This window comes from Triticum urartu, chromosome 2A (assembly GCF_056163025.1).
Source record: "Triticum urartu cultivar PI428250 chromosome 2A, HENAU_Tu73, whole genome shotgun sequence".
Taxonomy (NCBI): Eukaryota; Viridiplantae; Streptophyta; class Magnoliopsida; order Poales; family Poaceae; genus Triticum; species Triticum urartu.
Genome location: NC_141874.1, coordinates 761,121,044 through 761,142,494, shown reverse-complemented (window position 1 = coordinate 761,142,494; position 21,451 = coordinate 761,121,044). Strand labels below are relative to the sequence as shown.

General features: G+C 42.1%; 2 pseudogenes across 1 annotated transcript; both read left to right on the top strand.

Moving 5' to 3' along the window:
• Positions 1-339: 339 nt before the first annotated feature.
• Positions 340-9,598, top strand: LOC125534612 (replication protein A 70 kDa DNA-binding subunit B-like; annotated as a pseudogene). The gene is made up of 12 exons (XR_015615337.1): positions 340-1,071; positions 1,189-1,349; positions 1,429-1,518; positions 6,902-7,065; positions 7,163-7,439; positions 7,517-7,610; positions 7,697-7,833; positions 7,913-7,994; positions 8,079-8,205; positions 8,293-8,444; positions 8,526-9,124; positions 9,549-9,598. The product of XR_015615337.1 is annotated as a replication protein A 70 kDa DNA-binding subunit B-like (transcript).
• LOC147987982 (uncharacterized) lies at positions 2,639-3,941 on the top strand (annotated as a pseudogene).
• Positions 9,599-21,451: the final 11,853 nt, after the last annotated feature.

Below are 21,451 nucleotides of genomic sequence, written 5' to 3'. Positions count from 1 at the left end.
ATGATTCTATGGGCAATTAAATGTCCCAAGAAAGTGGCGGGTACATTTGCTCAAGTAGATCTGGCTTGTTAAATCATCTGTTTGTTAGTATTACATATTACGATATATGTACGTGTGTGCCCAAAAAGCATGCATGATTCTACAATTAGGAGGATGTCTTTGCCATATCTACCATTCTTAAGAAGTTGCTCCCCACTTCTCCCTATTCTCTCATCATGCACACTATCCACATCAGCAATATGCCACATCATTATTCAGTTTACATAATCATCCAATCACTTTCCATCACCCGCAGCCACGTAATCATTCAGTTTCCAACTTATTCCCCTCCAGTCGCGGCGGTGGGAAAAAACCTGTATTTTCCCTCACCCGCAGGCACTCCTTTTCCCTCACCCGCATCCGGCCATCCCGCATCCCGCACGGCACGGCACGGCCGCCGACACTCCTGCCCATCTCCAGCCCAGCACCGGAGCCGGTGGTCACCTCTCCATGGCCGTCCCGCACCTCCGCGGCCTCCTCCTCCGTCGCATCCTGCACGGCCGCCGGCTCTCCCGCAGGATTGGATCCCACCCACCTCTACCTGCCATGGCCGCCTCGCGCCTCCACCGCCTGCTTCTCCGCTGGGCCGAATCCTGCCGTCGGCCAGCGCCAGTGCTCACCGCGCCATGGCCGCCCCCTCGCTTCCTCACGCCGCCCGTCCACCACCGTGCGCTGCCCGTTGTTGGCCGTTTGTTTCGGCCGACCGGCGGCCGCCGGTACGACGTCTTCTGGGCGCTGGGACGCGGACCGGGCGCGGTTCTGTTGCTGCTGCCCCAGGTCGTCAAGGAACAATACTGTCAAGCTGGGCGAACCCCCTTCCTCTGCTCCAAGCCTCTAGGTGCAGTTGGGATGCAAGCCATCCGCCCTTTGTCCACCGGTGTCGTTGCTCTGCTCCGCCCTCTGGCCACCGGCGCCGTTGCTCTGCTCCACTGCCATCATCGTTTGCCAGGAACCCGGTTTTATCTACGTCTTCCCCAGGTCAACAGAGCCGCATTTAGTTCACTACTTCTGACTAAGCTTCTCGACGTGGAGGTGATGTAATCCCGTTGTACTTCAGTGGTTTTTAGCTTGCTGACACCAAATGGCCCACACTTTTATCTTATCAATTAAACTGTTCAACTAAAAAGCAAATAAATCCTTCGACTGCAGGTCATTGATGATTGATATTGTTCACTTCCTCTCCCCACGATCTCCATAAGTAACTGACTTATTGATCTCCACAAGTAACTGACTTATTCCCATTTAAATTGGGTGCTCCACAACCCATTTCATTCCCATCATCCTCCATAGCAGTCATACAGCTACTCCTGGTGAGCAATCTCTCCCCCGTCCTCATGCACATTCCCTGTGACATTTTTGCTGATTCATCACAGCTTTGGACTTCCTCAGGTACTGGACAAAATTGGACACCCGGCCTCCAATCTTGGTTGTTCTTCCCCTGCTGCATACCCAGACGCCTTGGATTGACGGCTCCTGTAGGTAAATATTGTTGCCATCTATTACTTACTCTAAAGTTTTGTGTACTTCGTTCATATATGAATTTAACTGCTATTTCTGAATTTTTGTATGCTTCGCTACATTGAATACTTAGCTCTGCTTTTCTTTATCTGTTCTGAATTTTTGTTTGTCTATCCAATTTAAATTCAATATGGTACAGGAATCCATATGCCTTGCATTCATCCCCTGCATTTTACAGAGTTTTTAGGAGGATATTCTTTAGTTTCTTCACGCCATCGCCTTGCATTTGTCCAAATCTGAATTTACTTTTGCTAATTGAACTTGTATTCTTCAGTTTTAGTTTTTTATATGGTATGAGAAGACATACACCTTGCATTTCACCCCCTTATATAATTTGCTTTAGTATTTTCGCGTCGTTCATCTGTTTCTATCACCTTGCGTTTGGTAGACTTGCCGACATGGATAGGGCAGAAAGCTCTTCGCATAATTCAGTTGGACGAAAACGCCGTCCATCATTACCTAATCCTCCTCCTTGAGTAAACCCATATGTTGCTGCTCAGAACCGCTGTATGCGTCTGGAACTCATGGCTCAAAAAGGAAAAAGAGGTTTGTTAGGCACATTATATTCCTCCGAATATGTTATCTTCCATACAATATGTCTTGCGATTTATTTCACCATCTACTTCTTCATATCTATGAAGCAACAACCTCTAGAGGAAAACAAACATCACAACAACCTGCAAACGAAGAATCATCCACATCGACATCACAAAAACAAAATCTGGTCTTTGCCCATAACCTTGAGATTCTACCCACATTCCAGTTCACGCCTAAGAGTTTTGGGATGACTACATTTACAAAAAAACTCTTCCCAGCTTATCTTTCAGGAACTATATTTCAACCCTTAAACCTTGGAGGTCCCCATCATTCTTGCAAGCATTGTGGTGCTCTATTTTGGTATGAAGAGCGTCTACGCAGAGAAAGACATACTCCAAATCCAACATATAATTTGTGTTGCAAGGGAGGAAAAGTTTACCTTCAGCCATATGATCCTCCTCCTCAACCCCTCTTGGATTTACTGACATCCCAAGACAGAACACTCTCCAGTCATTTCTTTAAACATATTAGGCAGTACAATACGATGTTTGCAATGACTTAAATGGGAGCTAAAATTAATGAAACCATAAACGATGGACGAGGCCCATATGTTTTCAAGGTTAGTAGGCAGATTTGCCACCGCATTGGTTCCTTGAGACCAACTGGGGAGCGACCAGAATATGCACAGTTATGCATGTTTGATACTGAGCATGAGGTTTCAAACTGAATAAATGTTGCTTCGTCTTCACGCTCTGCTTCATCTTCACGCTCTACTTCGTCTTCACGCTCTTCATTCCAAGCTAACGAAGGCATTGTTCAATCGCTCATACAAATGTTGAACACACATAACCCCATTGTCAAGCTGTTTAGGACAGCAAGTCAAAGGTTAGCTGGGAGTGATTCTGACCATTTAACAATCAGGATATATGGCAAACCTGATGCCCATGGAGACATCTATAGTGCTCCAGTTGCGTCTGAGGTTGTTGGATTAGTGGTTGGTGATATTGGGTCATCTAATGTAGGATGAGGCATTATAATACAAGACCATTCATCACAGTTACAGCGAATAAGTGAGAAACACCCCAAGTTTATGTCCATGCAGTATCCTCTGTTATTTCCATACGGAGAAGATGGCTACCATGATGAGCTTATGTACCGGCAAAGATCAAGCACTTCAGCCAATCAGCACCAAAAAGTCACAATGCTACAGTACTACACATATAGGTTGCATGATAGGCCAAATGACTTCAATACTCCATTATGATGCAAAAGATTAACACAGGCTTACTTTGTGGATGGCTATTGTTGTGTTGAAACATTCCGTATTGGATTCTACCGCAAGCCTAGCTTTCAGAGTAAATATAGATCATCATCATTTAGTTCTTTGGCAAATTCTGTGTCAAGAGGTATTACATCCGGTTCTTCTGTTGGGCAGAGGATTATATTACCATCCTCCTTTACTGGAGGCCCTCGCTATTTATACCAAAACTATCAAGACTCCAACGCTATTTTGTAGAAAATATGGTTGCCTAGACCTATTTGTGACGTTCACATCAAATGCTGCCTGGCCTGAAGTTATGGAGGCTTTATCCTCCATTCCAGGACAAGAGCCATCTGACCGTCCAGATATTATCAACCGGGTATTCAAAATGAAGCTTGATATGTTGATGGATGATATTAAAAAGAAAAAATTATTCGGTCCCATAAATGCGGGTAATAGCACTTTCCCCAAACTTATTTCCTTTGCATAACATAACTTTTGTGTTAGTTATTAAAAAAATTGTACTTTCCTGTAGTTATTTACACAGTTGAATTTCAGAAACGTGGCCTCCTACATGCTTATATAATTATATGGTTAGCCAAAGAAGCCCCCTTAGATGCACAGAAGATAAATTCAATTATTTCTGCTCAATTGCCAGATCCTTTGAAAGACCCAATTGGATATGAAGCTATATCTTCTTTCATGGTGCATGGCCCTTGTGGCCCTCTCAACCAGTTTTCCCCATGCATGTCAGAAGGAAAGTGCACAAAATTTTACCCGAAGGATTTCTGTGAGCAAACCACTATACGGGAGAACGGTTTTACTGAATATGCCCGACCAAACAACGGAATAACTGCTAGAAAAAATAAAGTTTACATTGACAATAGATACATTGTTCCTCATAATGTTGATCTGGTGGTTAAGTATCAAGCCCACATAAATGTAGAAAAGGTTAATCATGATGGTATGCACAAATATCTTTTCAAGTATGTTACAAAAGGATTTGATTGTGCTAGAATTGGCCTCTACTCCAAGTCTACGTCATCAGATTCATCGACTGAGACAATTAATGAAATTGATAACTATTTAGAGTGTCGTTGTGTCACACCAAATGATGCTGCTTGGCGTTTGTTCGAGTATGATATTCACCATACAGAACCTTCCGTAGAAAGGCTCCCCGTTCATCTTCCTCTTGAGAATAATGTAATTTTCTCTGAAGATGATAATCTGGAACAAGTAATTGAATACCCAAAAAATATGGCAACTAAATTGACTGCATGGTTAGAGGCTAATGTGCAACACACGGAGGCTCGACGATACACCTACATAGAATTTCCTGAATATTGGACATGGCGCCAACAAGAGAAATATTGGGGTTTTCGTCGAGGTGCTCATAATAAAATTGCCCGAATTGCACATGTCAACCCTTCACAAGGCGAATTATTCTACTTGCGGATGTTGCTCCACGTTCGTAAAGGCCCAACATCCTTCACTGATATCCAAACTATATCAGGCCAAGTGTATCCTACATTTCGTGCTGCATGTGAAGCTCTAGGTCTCCTAGGTGATGACCAAGAGTGGTCGAATGCTTTAAAAGATGCAGCTCAGTGGGCATTACCATTTCAATTACGTCAGCTTTTTGTTACCCTGCTGCTTTTTTGTGATGTAACAAATCCTATCAAACTTTTTGAAGAACATGCATCACCAATGTCTGAAGATATAGCACATCGGTTGAATCCTGGTCCTTCTCAGACAAGCAAATCATCACTACATTCGTACGTGACATCTTGTCTTCTCATTGAGCTTGATAAATTGCTAAGGGATTCTGGGTATTGCTTATCCCATTTTAATTTGCCACTACCAGATGATATGGGAAATGCTTCTTCAAAAAACCGAATTTTGCTCGATGAGCTTAGCTATGATATTCCAGACATGACATCCACTTTGAATGATAATATTCCAAAGCTAAACAGCAACCAGAAGGATGTATTTCATGCTATCTATAATTCTGCAATAAATAATGAAGGCCTAACATTCTTTGTTTATGGATACGGAGGGACTGGAAAAACTTTTCTATGGACTACTTTACTGTATTCGTTACGAAGCCAAGGGAAAATTGCATTGGCAGTTACATCATTAGGAATTGCTTCTCTATTGCTCCCAGGAGGTCGAACACCACATTCCCATTTTAAAATCCCTTTGGAAATTTCTCAAAATTCAATGAGTAGTATAAAGAAAGATACACACCTGGCAGAACTTATTCAAAATACATCTCTTATTGTTTGGGATGAAGCACCGATAAATCATAAATATTGTTTTGAAGCATTAGACCGCACTCTCAGGGATATAATGTCAAATACTAGACCGAATGTTGAAGACATGCAGTTTGGAGGCATCACTGTAGTTCTTGGTGGGGATTTTCGTCAAACACTTCCGGTAATAAAAAATGCAACAAGACAACAGATTTTAAAATCTTGCATTGTTAACTCTTATTTGTGGAACCAGTGCACACTTCTTCAATTGAATGAAAATATGAGGCTCTCCTCAGCATCTCTGTCCATCTCAAAGAGAGAAGCATTACGGAATTTTGCTGAGTGGCTATTACAAGATGGAAATGGCACTGAGCCTTTTATTCCTATTCCAAATGACCCCAGCAGCATATTTATAGAGATACCCCAGTATCTCCTTTTGCCCGCAGAGTCTAGAAATATAGATGGATTGATTTCATTTGTCTATGAGTCAGGCTGTGAATCTGCTAACAATACATCATATTTGTGTGATCGTGCAATTCTTGCACCCACCAATGTTGTTGTTTCTAAAATAAATACCAGAATGATTTCTCAGCTACCAATAAGTGAAATGTCATATTATAGTGCAGATTCATTTGACGACAGCTGCCCTAATCATTCTACTCTAGAGGCATTATATCCGACTGAGTTTCTAAACAAGCTTGAGATACTTGGTCTTCGAGACCATGTGCTGCATTTGAAAATTGGTGTTCATATCATGCTACTTCGTAATCTTGATCCATCAAGAGGGCTTTGTGATGGCACTAGACTCATTGTTACACAACTAACAGGTCGTGTAATAGAAGGACAAATCATAACAGGAAAATCTATAGGCTCAAGAGTATATATTCCTAGAATTGTCACTACGTCAGCTCAGTCTAAGTGGCCTTTCAAACTAAGATGTCGCCAGTTTCCTATTCGCCTTTCATATGCTATGACAATAAACAAAAGTCAAAGCCAAACACTGAACCGAGTTGGTGTCTACTTGCCATCTCCTGTTTTCTCCCACGGTCAATTATATGTAGCATTTTCAAGAGTTACATCACCAGAGGGCTTGTGAGTTCTGATTGAAAACAGCCCATTTTCTTATGAACATTGCACACATAATGTAGTATATGCTGAGGTATTCAGTCAAATAAATAGGCATAGAACCTAGAACTGACAGGTAATTTATGATTTGCCTCAAATTTTCGAGATATGTTCTAAACATTTTTAGCATACCATATTTTTTCCTAACAGTCTTATTATTCATTCATAGATATCTGAGATATGGAGTCAAGTATAGCACTTAAAAGCATCACTTCAGGACAGCAAAACTGTAGGGTCTTTGCATGCCTGATAAGGCTTTGGGATGCTAAAATAATTAATCCTAGATATGGAGATGGCTTGCTAAGCATTGATGGCATTCTCTTAGATGAAGATGTAAGTGTAATTGTGTGCTCCAAATTGCACATTCACATTTGTAGTCAAAATGCTATTAAATTTACATATCACATTTAATTATTTCATTTGTTTGCAGGGCAACATGGCACAGATGAGTGTGCCCAGAAAATTTGAAAAACAGTTTCATGGATTGCTATCAGAAGGATCTGTCTACATTATTGCAGATATTGTAGCTATTGGTAACAGAAGCAAATCATATGCCTACCACCATCAGAACTACATGCTGCAATTCAAACATGACACAAAGGTCCATGCATTGCACTCAAGAGGAGCAAATATACCTACTGTTTCCTTCAACTTTTGTCCATTTGATCAACTGCCAAGAAAAGCAATTGATTCAAAACCACTCCTAGGTAATCTGTGGTTCCTTATTTTCTCTCCTAACAGTTATAATGCTTATTAGCTTTCTATACATAATTTGTCTGTTCAGATATTATTGGAGTAATAAGTGATGTTGGTCCATACGATTATGCTAGCCCAACATCTCAGAACAAACTTCGGAAGAAAAAAATTCGAAACCTAGAGTATGTCTTCTTGCAACGATGCCACTTAATTTCTTCCTTAAAGACCCTTTTTCCTGCAATTCTATAAGTATACCTTGCTTTTCCAGTGAACAAACGCAAGAAGTAGTTCTACGGGGCAAACATGGAGAATCATTTGATGAAGAAGCAGTACTTAAAAAATCTCTAGAAGGAATTGTGATAGCTATTTTTGCTGCTATAACTGCAACTTCATAGAAGTTTACAGGTGAATTATCAAACGAGCTTTCTTTAAGGAAAAATGAAAGGATTTATTTAAATATATTATTAACCACATTATCTTATAGGTACAATACAAGGATCTTCAAGTTCTGCAACACAGGTGTATCTTGACCTCAATATACCTGAAGTTCAACAGTATCGCAGCAGGTTCTCCACCTCCCTCATTGCCATTTGCCTAATTTTTTTGTTCGCTGCTACAACATACTAATAGCTTATCAAAAAAATTTGAAGCTACCAATGGAAATTTCCAACTCTACAAAAGAATCTCCCTAAAGTCGGACATCTATCTCCACTTGAAGCAGCAGGCAAGCTGTATACCACTGAACAAATATCTACCTTGCCAACCACATCTTTTCAGGTCAGTACTTTCCGAGATAGTTTGTTTCTAAAACCTCTCTATCCAAAATATATATATAATTGATGCTCCAACCTTTTATGCCACAAGGGAGGAGCAACATTCAGTAGTATTGCAAAAGTGACATCCATTATACCATCAGACAAATGATACTACAAAGCATGCAAGCGTTGTGGAAAAGGTTACAACAACATGTCAGATACCCCAACATGCGCCTGCCAATTTCCTGTTCCATGCCCAATGTACCATAGATCTTCCTAAATCTAATCATTATAAATTGTTTTTCTCTTATTCATGTCACTAACAAGTCTACAATCCTTCAGGTATAAGCTCCCCCTTACACTAATAGATAGCTCAGCAAGTTTGGATGCAGTTGCGTTTAATAAAATAGCTGAAGACTTGGTTGAGTGTCATGCTGAGCAAGTTTCTATGAACATGAAAATAGATGTTGTGGATCATGTGCTTTCCCTAGATAAAGCCATTGGTAAAGAAAGGTTATTCTACATAGGAATGAATATTGATTTAGCTACCAAGTACCCTATAAAATATGTCCTGAAAAAAAGTTTCCCCGTGGACAGTACCAAATCGGTTCCTCTCTTAACTGCTTCAAAGGTAACAACTTTTTGATACTCATTACCTTCATATATCATCCTATTAACTTGACATGTGAAGCTTTTTCAGTCAGCACAAGATAACCTTGCACCAACTTCATTTGTCATAAATGATGAGAGGTTCCTGGCCATTTATCAATTTAAATTCTGAAAATATATTGACAAAACATTAAATACATATTTTTTGATGAGCATTATCTATATTTTTTTGAGTCCAAGTGCACAGCAGCCAGAGGCCCCCTTCAACAGTACACCTCCAAGTGATAACCGCACACCTATCAGCCTATCACTACAAAGGAAAGTGAATCCAGGTAAATTTGGCAACATAGAATTTCATGTGTGTAATGCTTCACAAACCTCCAAGCGAAGTTGAGATTAAACATTTCAACCTTTAGGATTTTTCTTTGGTAAATCTAATAATTGCTCCATTTTGTATGTTCATCTGTCTAATGCTTAACTAACCTCCATACTTATTCAATTCCTCTGATAAACGTACTTTCTTATTTATAATGTACATCCAAATCAGCTCCGAAGTAAAAAGAAGGATTGATTTTTACAAGGATGATGCCAACAACTCTGTTTAGTTTCATGTCTAATGCTTCACAACACTCACAACCACTACAAAGGATTTATTTATGTTTAGTTTCCTGCCAATGCAATCCTAACAATCATGTACCTATAATATTACTTTCTTATTTAGTTTCCTGCTCAATGCAATCGAATTTTTGAATGCAGCTCAAAAAGCACAGATCGTCCTCTTTCGAAAAGGCAAAAGCAAAGCGAGAGTATGTATTACATCCCATTACCTGTAGTTGAATATCTCGCCAATGAACTTTTATGTTCATATATTTACAATTCTAAATATTTTCTGTACCCACCAATGCAGACAATAAAAATGCAGCAAACAACTATGAAAAGACAGGCTAAAATGAAAGTGCATACAAAGGTATTGTATATTATGTACCTTGGTTTTTTTATTCAAACATCTAGAACTTCTAATATATGTTGCATTTCTAAAAATAATATGTATCACACTTCATGTAGGAAACTTCCACAATGCTCATACAGGCAGCTTCCACAATGCCCATACAGCCAACTTCCACAGTGCTCCAAACGACAAATAATCAAGAATGTTCAACTTCCACAGTGCTTTGACACTGCCAGCTGACAACAATAATTTTTTTTCTTGCTCAACTTCTATTGTGACCGAGAATGTTATCATACCCAGTACCTTTATATTGTAACTGAGATGTCTACTCATGCGTACTTTTGGTTCTATGCAAGCGACTTCAGAGTTTTCTGACAATATTTGCAATTTTGTGCTTATCAACAATGGATACACTCCTATAAATGGGCCATAATATATTTTTTTGTAAACTGTATAATCGTGCATGCATGGAAAATATTGATTCCTACATTAACACCTCAAATGGTTGTTCCTACTATCACAATGTAAGTCACAATTGCCAGTTTCTAAAAATTCATTGCTCAGTTAGTTCATTCATTGCTCAGTTAATTCATTCATTGCTTAGTTAATAGTGTATAGAGCATTTCTAAAACATCTTTCGGTTAAAAACTCTTACGATTGCAGTCCACCTATATAATACCCCCCCCCATACAACCTATATCTACAAGCAAACCTTTTCTCACACTGAAAAGTTCACTATTGTCAAATACATGGAAAAGCAGCAACAAGGCAAAAGGTATGTCTATTACGTGCAACGCTATTTCGCCGGTTTCATGTCTAATATTTCACAATTGGCCCGCATACTTTTCTACAAGATGCAACCTTACACAACAAAGAATGTTCTACCCTCTTCGTCAACTCATGCATCAAGAAAAACTCACAAGAAGTACATGCTGTTGGAAATATGCCCTAGAGGCAATATAAATTGATTATTATTATATTTCCTTGTTCATGATAATCGTTTATTATCCATGCTATAATTGTATTGATAGGAAACTCAGATACATGTGTGGATACATAGACAACACCATGTCCCTAGTAAGCCTCTAGTTGACTAGCTCGTTGATCAATAGATGGTTACGGTTTCCTAACCATGGACATTGGATGTCGTTGATAACGGGATCACATCATTAGGAGAATGATGTGATGGACAAGACCCAATCCTAAGCCTAGCACAAAGATCGTGTAGTTCGTATGCTAAAGCTTTTCTAATGTCAAGTATCATTTCCTTAGACCATGAGATTGTGCAACTCCCGGATACCGTAGGAATGCTTTGGGTGTATCAAACGTCACAACGTAACTGGGTGACTATAAAGGTGCATTACAGGTATCTCCGAAAGTGTCTGTTGGGTTGGCACGAATCGAGACTGGGATTTGTCACTCCGTGTAAGCGGAGAGGTATCTCTGGGCCCACTCGGTAGGACATCATCATATGCGCAATGTGACCAAAGAGTTGATCACGGGATGATGTGTTACGGAACGAGTAAAGAGACTTGCCGGTAACGAGATTGAACTAGGTATTGGATACCGACGATTGAATCTCGGGCAAGTAACATACCGATAGACAAAGGGAATTGTATACGGGATTGATTGAGTCCTTGACATCGTGGTTCATCCGATGAGATCATCGTGGAACATGTGGGAGCCATCATGGGTATCCAGATCCCGCTGTTGGTTATTGACCGGAGAACGTCTCGGTCATGTCTGCATGCTTCCCGAACCCGTAGGGTCTACACACTTAAGGTTCGGTGACGCTAGGGTTGTAGAGATATTAGTATGCGGTAACCTGAATGTTGTTCGGAGTCCCGGATGAGATCCCGGACGTCACGAGGAGTTCCGGAATGGTCCGGAGGTAAAGAATTATATATAGGAAGTGCTATTTCGGCCATCGGGACAAGTTTCGGGGTCACCGGTATTGTACCGGGACCACCGGAAGGGTCCCGGGGGTCCACCGGGTGGGGCCACCTGCCCCGGGGGGGCACATGGGCTGTAGGGGGTGTGCCTTGGCCTATATGGGCCAAGGGCACCAGCCCCAAGAGGCCCATGCGCCAAGAGATGGGAAAAAGGGGAGAGTCCTAAAAGGGGAAGGCACCTCCGAGGTGCCTTGGGGAGGATGGACTCCTCCCCACCCTTGGCCGCACCCTTCCTTGGAGGAAGGGGCAAGGGCTGCGCCTCCCCCTCTCCCTTGGCCCTATATATAGTGGGGAAAAAGGAGGAGCAAACCAATCTAAGGCCTGGCGCCTCCCTCTCCCTCCCGTGACACATCTACCTCCTCCCGCAGCGCTTAGCGAAGCCCTGTTGGAATCCCGCTACTTCCACCACGCCGTCGTGCTGCTGAATCTCCATCAACCTCTCCCTCCTCCTTGCTGGATCAAGGCATGGGAGACGTCTCCGTTCCGTACGTGTGTTGAACGCGGAGGTGCCGTCCGTTCGGCGCTAGGATCATCGATGATTTGAATTACGACGAGTACGACTCCATCAACCCCGTTCTCTTGAACGCTTCCGCGCGCGATCTACAAGGGTATGTAGATCCAATCCTCCCTCGTTGCTAGATGACTCCATAGATTGATCTTGGTGACACGTAGGAAAATTTTGAATTTATGCTACGTTCCCCAACAGTGGCATCATGAGCTAGGTCTATGCGTAGTTTCTATGCACGAGTAGAACACAAAGTAGTTGTGGGCGTTGATTTTGTTCAATATGCTTGCCGTTACTAGTCTTATCTTGATTCGGTGGCATCGTGGGATGAAGCGGCCCGGACCAACCTTACACGTACTCTTACGTGAGACAGGTTCCACCGACAAACATGCACTAGTTGCATAAGGTGGCTAGCGGGTGTCTGTCTCTCCCACTTTAGTCGGATCGGATTCGATGAAAAGGGTCCTTATGAAGGGTAAATAGCAATTGGCATATCACGTTGTGGTTTTGCGTAGGTAAGAAACGTTCTTGCTAGAAACCCATAGCAGCCACGTAAAACATGCAAACAACAATTAGAGGACGTCTAACTTGTTTTTGCAGGGTATGCTATGTGATGTGATATGGTCAAAAGGATGTGATGAATGATATATGTGATGTATGAGATTGATCATGTTCTTGTCAAGGGAATCACGACTTGCATGTCGATGACGAGACAACTTCATGGAAGACACAATGATGGAGATCATGATGATGGAGATCATGGTGTCATACCGGTGACAAGATGATCATGGAGCCCCAAGATGGAGATCAAAGGAGCTACATGATATTGGCCATATCATGTCACTATTTGATTGCATGTGATGTTTATCGTGTTTATACATCTTATTTGCTTAGAACGACGGTAGTAAATAAGATGATCCCTCATTAAAATTTCAAGAAGTGTTCTCCCCTAACTGTGCACCGTTGCTACAGTTCGTCGCTTCAAAGCATCACGTGTTAATCGGGTGTGATAGATCCTTTCGTTCACATACAACGGGTGTAAGCAAGATTTACACATGCAAAAACACTTAGGGTTAACTTGACGAGCCTAGCATGTGAAGACATGGCCTCGGAACATAGAGACCGAAAGGTCGAACACGAGTCGTATGGAAGATACGATCAACATGAAGATGTTCACCGACGTTGACTAGTCCGTCTCACGTGTTAATCGGACATGGCCTAGTCGACTCGGATCGTGTAATACTTAGATGACTAGAGGGATGTCTAATCTAAGTGGGAGTTCATAAGATGAACTTATTTTTCCTGAACATAGTCAAAAGGATTTTGCAAATTATGTCATATCTCACGCTTTAGTTCTACTGTTTAGATATGTTCCTAGAGAAAAATTAGTTGAAAGTTGATAGTAGCAATTATGCGGACTAGGTCCGTAAACTGAGGATTGTCCTCATTGCTTCATAGAAGGCTTATGTCCTTAATGCACCGCTCAGTGTGCTGAACCTCGAACGTGGTCTGTGGATGTTGCGAACATCTGACATACACATTTTGATAACTACGTGATAGTTCAGTTAAACGGTTTAGAGTTGAGGAACCAAAGACGTTTTTTGAAACGTCACGAAACATATGAGATGTTTTGAGGGCTGAAATTGGGATTTCAGGCTCGTGCCCACGTCAAGTGGTATAAGACCTCCGACGATTTTCTTAGCCTACAAACTGAGGAGAAAAGACCAATTGTTGAGCTTGTGCTCAGATTGTCTGAGTACAACAATCATTTGAATCAAGTGGGAGTTGATCTTCCAGATAAGATAGTGATGTTTCTCCGAAGTCATTACCACCAAGCTGCTAGAGCTTCGTGATGAACTATAATGTATCAGGGACATATATGATGATCCTTGAGATATTCGCGATGTTAGACACCGCGAAAGTAGAAATCAACAAGGAGCATCAATTGTTGATGGTTGGTGAAACCACTAGTTTCAAGAAGGGCAAGGGAACAAAGGGATACTTCATGAAACGGCAATTCAGCTGCTGCTCTAGTGAAGAAACCCAAGGTTGAACCCAAACCCGAGACTAAGTGCTTCTGTAATAAGGGGAACAACCACTGGAGCAGAATTACCCTAGATACTTGGTAGATTAGAAGGCTGGCAAGGTCGATAGAAGTATATTGGATATACATTGTGTTGATGTGTACTTTACTAGTACTCCTAGTAGCACCAGGGTATTAGATACCGGTTCGGTTGCTAAGTGTTAGTAACTCGAAATAAAAGCTACGGAATAAACGGAGACTAGCTAAAGGTGAGCTGATGATATGTGTTGGAAGTGTTTCCAATGTTGATATGATCATGCATCGCACGCTCCCTCTACCATCGAGATTGGTGTTTGCATTGAGCATAGACATGATTGGATTATGTCTATCGCAATACGGTTATTCATTTAAGGAGAATAATGGTTACTCTGTTTATTTGAATAATACCTTCAAATGGTCTTACACCTGAAATGAATGGTTTATTGAATCTCGATCGTAGTGATACACATGTTTATGCCAAAAGATAGTAATGATAGCACCACCTACTTGTGGCAATGCCACTTAAGTCATATCGGTATAAAACGCATGAAGAAGCTCCATGTTGATGGATCTTTGGACTCACTTGATTTTGAATCACTTGAGACATGCGAACCATGCCTATTGGTACATATGCAGGAAGAAACTCCATGCAAATGGACCGTTTGGACTCACTTGATTTTGGAATCACTTGAGACATGCAAATCATACCACATAGGCAAGATGACTGAAAGCCGCGGTTTCAGTAAAATGGAACTAGAAAGCAACTTGTTGAAAGTAATACATTTTGATGTGTGCAGTCCAATGAGTGCTGAGGCGTGTAGTGGATATCGTTGTGTTCTTACTTCACAGATGATTTGAGTAGATGTCGAGTATATTTACTTGATGAATCACGAGTCTGAATTATTGAAAGGTTCAAGTAATTTCAGGGTGAAGTTGAAAGATCGTCGTGACAAGAGGATAAAAGATCTATGATATGATCATAGATATGAATATCTGAATTACGAGTTTGGCACAGAATTAAGACATTGTGGAAATTGTTTCACAACTAATACAGCCTGGAACACCATAGTGTGATGGTGTGTCCGAACATCATAACTGCACCCTATTGGATATGATGCATACCATGATGTCTCTTATCGAATTACCACAATAGTTTATGGGTTAGGCATTAGAGACAACCACATTCACTTTAAAAGGGGCACCACGTAATTCCGATGAGATGACACCGTATGAACTGTGGTTTAGAGAAACCTAAGCTGTCATTTCTTAAAAGTTTGGGGCTGCGACGCTTATGCGAAAAAGTTTCAGGCTGATAAGCTCGAACCCAAAGCGGATAAATGCATCTTCATAGGACACCCAAAACAGTTGGGTATACCTCCTGTCTCAGATTCGAAAGCAATAAGGGATTGTTTCTAGAATCAGGTCCTTTCTCGAGGAAAAGTTTCTCTCGAAAGAATTGAGTGGGAGGATGGTGGAGACTTGATGAGGTTATTGAACCGTTACTTCAACTAGTGTATAGCAGGGCACAAAGAGTTGTTCCTGTGGCACCTACACCAATTGAAGTGGAAGCTTATGATATTGATCATGAAACTTCAAATCAAGTCACTATCAAACCTCGTAGGATGACAAGGATGCGTACTACTTCAGAGTGGTACATAATCCTGTCTTGGAAGTCATGTTGCTAGACAACAATGAACCTACGAGCTATGGAGGAGCGATGGTGGGCCTAGATTCCGATAAATGGCTCGAGGCCATATAATCCGAGAGAGGATCCATATATGAAAACAAAGTGTAGACTTTGGAAGAACTACTTGATGGTCGTAAGGCTGTTGAGTATAGATGGATTTTAAAAGGAAGACGGACAATGATGGTAAATGTCACCATTAAGAAAGCTCGACTTGTCGTTAAGATGTTTTTCCGACAAGTTCAAGGAGTTGACTACGATGAGACTTTCTCACTCGTAGCGATGCTAAGAGTCTGTTGGAATTATATTAGCGATTACTGCATTATTTATGAAATCTTGCAGATAGGATGTCAAAACATAGTTTCCTCGACTATTTTCTGAGGAAAGGTTGTATGTGATACAACCGGAAGGTTTTGTCAATCCTGAAAGATGCTAATAAGGATGCAAAGCTCCAGCAATCCTTCTAAGGACTGGAGTAAGCATCTCGGAGTTGGAATGTATGCTTTGATAAGATGATCAAAGATTTTGGGTGTATACAAAGTTTATGAGAAAATGGTATTTCCAAAGAAGTGAGTGGGAGCACTATAGAATTTCTGATAAGTATATGTTGACATATTGTTGATCAGAGATGATGTAGAATTTCTGGAAAGCATATAGGGTTATTTGGAAAGTGTTTTTCAATGGAAAGCCTGGATTAAGCTACTTGAACATTGAGCATCAAGATCTATAAGGATAGATCAAAACGCTTAATGGTACTTTCAAATGAGCACATACCTTGACATGATCTTGAAGCTGTTCAAGATGGATCAGTCAAAGAAGGAGTTCTTGCCTGAGTTGTAAGGTATGAAGTTAAGACTTAAAGCTCGACCATGGCAGAATAGAAAGAGGAAGGACGAAGGTCGTCCCCTATGCTTAAGACATAGGCTCTATAGTATGCTATGCTGTGTACCGCACCTGAAGTGTGCCTTGCCATGAGTCAGTCAAGGGGTACAAGAGTGATCCAAGAATGGATCATAGGACAGCGGTCAAAGTTATCCTTAGTAACTAGTGGACTAAGGAAGTTTCTCGGTTATGGAGGTGGTAAAAAGAGTTCGTCGTAAAGGGTTACGTCGATGCAAGCTTAACACCTATCCGGATAGCTCTGAGTAGAGATACCGGATGCATATAATGGAGCAACAATTTAGAATAGCTCCAAGTAGAACAGTTATTTGGAATAGTTCCAAATAGAGCGTGGTAGCTACATCTAGGAGATGACATAGAGATTTGTAAAGCACACACGGATCTGAAAGGTTCGGACCCGTTGACTAAAACCTCTCTCACAAGCAACATGATCAAACCTAAAACTCATTGAGTGTTAATCACATAGTGATGTGAACTAGACTACTGACTCTAGTAAGCTCTTGGGTGTTAGTCACATGGCGATGTGACCTGTGAGTGTTAATCACATGGCGATGTGAACTAGATTATTGACTCTAGTGCAAGTGGGAGACTGTTGGAAATATGCCCTAGAGGCAATAATAAATTGATTATTATTATATTTCCTTGTTCATTATAATCGTTTATTATCCATGCTATAATTGTATTGATAGGAAACTCAGATACATGTGTGGATACATAGACAACACCATGTCCCTAGTAAGCCTCTAGTTGACTAGCTCGTTGATCAATAGATGGTTACGGTTTCCTAACCATGGACATTGGATGTCGTTGATAACGGGATCACATCATTAGGAGAATGATGTGATGGACAAGACCCAATCCTAAGCCTAGCACAAAGATCGTGTAGTTCGTATGCTAAAGCTTTTCTAATGTCAAGTATCATTTTCTTAGACCATGAGATTGTGCAACTCCCGGATACCGTAGGAATGCTTTGGGTGTATCAAACGTCACAACGTAACTGGGTGACTATAAAGGTGCATTACAGGTATCTCCGAAAGTGTCTGTTGGGTTGGCACAAATCGAGACTGGGATTTGTCACTCCGTGTAAGCGGAGAGGTATCTCTGGGCCCACTCGGTAGGACATCATCATATGCGCAATGTGACCAAAGAGTTGATCACGGGATGATGTGTTACGGAACGAGTAAAGAGACTTGCCGGTAACGAGATTGAACTAGGTATTGGATACCGACGACCGAATCTCGGGCAAGTAACATACCGATAGACAAAGGGAATTGTATACGGGATTGATTGAGTCCTTGACATCGTGGTTCATCCGATGAGATCATCATGGAACATGTGGGAGCCATCATGGGTATCCAGATCCCGCTGTTGGTTATTGACCGGAGAACGTCTCGGTCATGTCTGCATGCTTCCCGAACCCGTAGGGTCTACACACTTAAGGTTCGGTGACGCTAGGGTTGTAGAGATATTAGTATGCGGTAACCCGAATGTTGTTCGGAGTCCTGAATGAGATCCCGGACGTCACGAGGAGTTCCGGAATGGTCCGGAGGTAAAGAATTATATATAGGAAGTGCTATTTCGGCCATCGGGACAAGTTTCGGGGTCACCGGTATTGTACCGGGACCACCGGAAGGGTCCCGGGGGTCCACCGGGTGGGGCCACCTGCCCCGGGGGGGCACATGGGCTGTAGGGGGTGTGCCTTGGCCTATATGGGCCAAGGGCACCAGCCCCAAGAGGCCCATGCGCCAAGAGATGGGAAAAAGGGGAGAGTCCTAAAAGGGGAAGGCACCTCCGAGGTGCCTTGGGGAGGATGGACTCCTCCCCACCCTTGGCCGCACCCTTCCTTGGAGGAAGGGGCAAGGGCTGCGCCTCCCCCTCTCCCTTGGCCCTATATATAGTGGGGAAAAAGGAGGAGCAAACCAATCTAAGGCCTGGCGCCTCCCTCTCCCTCCCGTGACACATCTACCTCCTCCCGCAGCGCTTAGCGAAGCCCTGTTGGAATCCCGCTACTTCCACCACGCCGTCGTGCTGCTGAATCTCCATCAACCTCTCCCTCCTCCTTGCTGGATCAAGGCATGGGAGACGTCTCCGTTCCGTACGTGTGTTGAACGCGGAGGTGCCGTCCGTTCGGCGCTAGGATCATCGATGATTTGAATCACGACGAGTACGACTCCATCAACCCCGTTCTCTTGAACGCTTCCGCGCGCGATATACAAGGGTATGTAGATCCAATCCTCCCTCGTTGCTAGATGACTCCATAGATTGATCTTGGTGACACGTAGGAAAATTTTGAATTTATGCTACGTTCCCCAACACATGCATGGAGGCTATTGCAGACATGAAAAATGCCACTAAATCCGCAACATGGATCACTTTGAAAGAGGACGCACGTGAAGACAACATCACAAAGCTACTCCAGGAACATCCATTCAGGTCCACCAAATACATCTTCGAGTACATGAAGAACGGATTTAAACATGTCCAAATTCTCCTCGATGAAGAAGACAACCACGTGGACGACTCCAACAAACTATAAACCAACATTATGCTACTTATTTAATCGACATTGCAACAATAAATGAATAAAGTACAATAAATCTCTTATATTTGTATTTTCATGGTCATATTGTTAATCGAAATATCCATGTTACATTCAACCAAGTATTATCTAAACATATTGCCACCAATTCCCGCAACAACGCGCGAGGAATTGTCTAGTATTGCTTATGGTTCCTACAGAATGGTAAACAGTGTGTTTTATATCTGCAGGGTCCCAGTAATATGCCAAAAAACAAAAGTGGGACTGACTCCATATTAATTACATTAGAATGAAAAAAATAAATTTTCATTGTGCGATACAAACAAAAAATTCCTATACACACATGCATTGTGGACTTAATGGATCAGCGAACAAACACTCCGTCTTATTGATCTTGAAAAGCACCAGCTAAAACTCCTGAACCATGCTAATGCACAAGCATGACAACTCAGATTTTTCATCTCTCATCATATACACAAATATGTACCAACAGAACATTATTTTACTTTTAACAAGATGGGTGTTTATCCACTAACCCTGTTCAGCTTGTCATGTATGACAACACTATTGATTTCTTGAACGCATCAGACGAATCTGGATGGGTTCCCTTGCTTTCATCCAGGCATCGGTGAATCTAGTTGGTGGTCTATGGAGTGGGAACGACGACATCGGTGCCGTGGCGCTGGAGGCTCCACTGCCACTGTCCTGGTTCTCCTGTGCTGACTGCTAGCGGAATTCTGGCCAACCCTCCATCCAACAACTCATACATATTTGTATTTTTTATATGTTTCAGCCAAGAATTAATCTCAAACTTCTATATCGTCTTATGACATCTTGGATTGAAAGATTCACCATAATACATAGATCAATATGGGGAAAACTGGAAAAAAAGATGCAGGAATCTGAATAGCTGACTAAGCATTTGACAACTGAAGAATGAGATGGCAAGGATGCAGATTAGGCTCTGGGCATGTCTACATTGTCGATACTACTGTGATAAATATATATATGCAACACAAGCACAAAACGCCGTGGCACAAACCCATCAACCTAAGAAACTTGATTAACTAACAAAAGGACTGCCCTTACCATGCAAAACAAAGACTGCCCCTAAACAAAAAAAGGGAAAATTAGCAGGTGACAGTTAGTTGGCAGTTCTCACCGAAGACAGTGCCGACGAGGTTCGTGGCGGCCTGGTTCATGGTCGCGTCGCCGATGAGCCACGGCGTCAGTGAAGGTGACGCAGGACGGACTGGTCGTTGATCGTGATCTCCGTGGTGACCAAGATCCTGATCCTTGGCGAGGTGTTTGCGGCCATGGCGGATCTGGCCGCCGCCATGGTCGGCGCCTGACCTGGTCGATCTCCCTCTTCTCTTCTCTTAAATGAGGTGGGAGGAGAGGGTGGGAGACGAGGTCGGTGGCTTTGGGAGAGAGGATAGGAGGGGCGGAGGCCGGCGGCGAGGTGGCGTGAGGGCGCGTGACGGGAGGGGTAGCGTGGAAGGTAGCGGCGGCGGCGTACCGGTTTCTCGAGAGTAGTCGCTCGTCCTTTTCTCTCGTGTAAATTTCTTCGTGGGCTTTGTGGGGCGGCTAGGCCCAACGAACCAGAGTGCTCAGAAAATTGCCATCGGAGTAGCTGCCTAGCCCACTTAGCGAGAAAACATGGAATAAAACAACAAATCCAACGGCCCAAAATGACTAAAAGCGGCGATCTAACGATTAGGAATGCTGATGGCCTGAGAGGGCTGGGAGGGTGCTCAGTTTTAATATATCTAAATAGGTACAAAAACTCTCAACTCAAATCTACTGTGACTTCAATCGTTGACCCGTCAACTGTTGACTTTAAAAAAATAGAAAAACAAAAAATTGAAAAAAAAATGATCCAATTTTTTGCATATAAATTGAAAAAAAATCATGAATTAAAAAAGTTTCATGGATTTGAAAGAAGTTCACAAACTTTAAAAAATCATCGAATTGGAAAGGTTCATCAAATTTGAATAAACATTTATCAAATTTGAAAAATGTTCATCGGTTTTCAAAAAGAAATCATCAAATTTGAAAAATATCACCA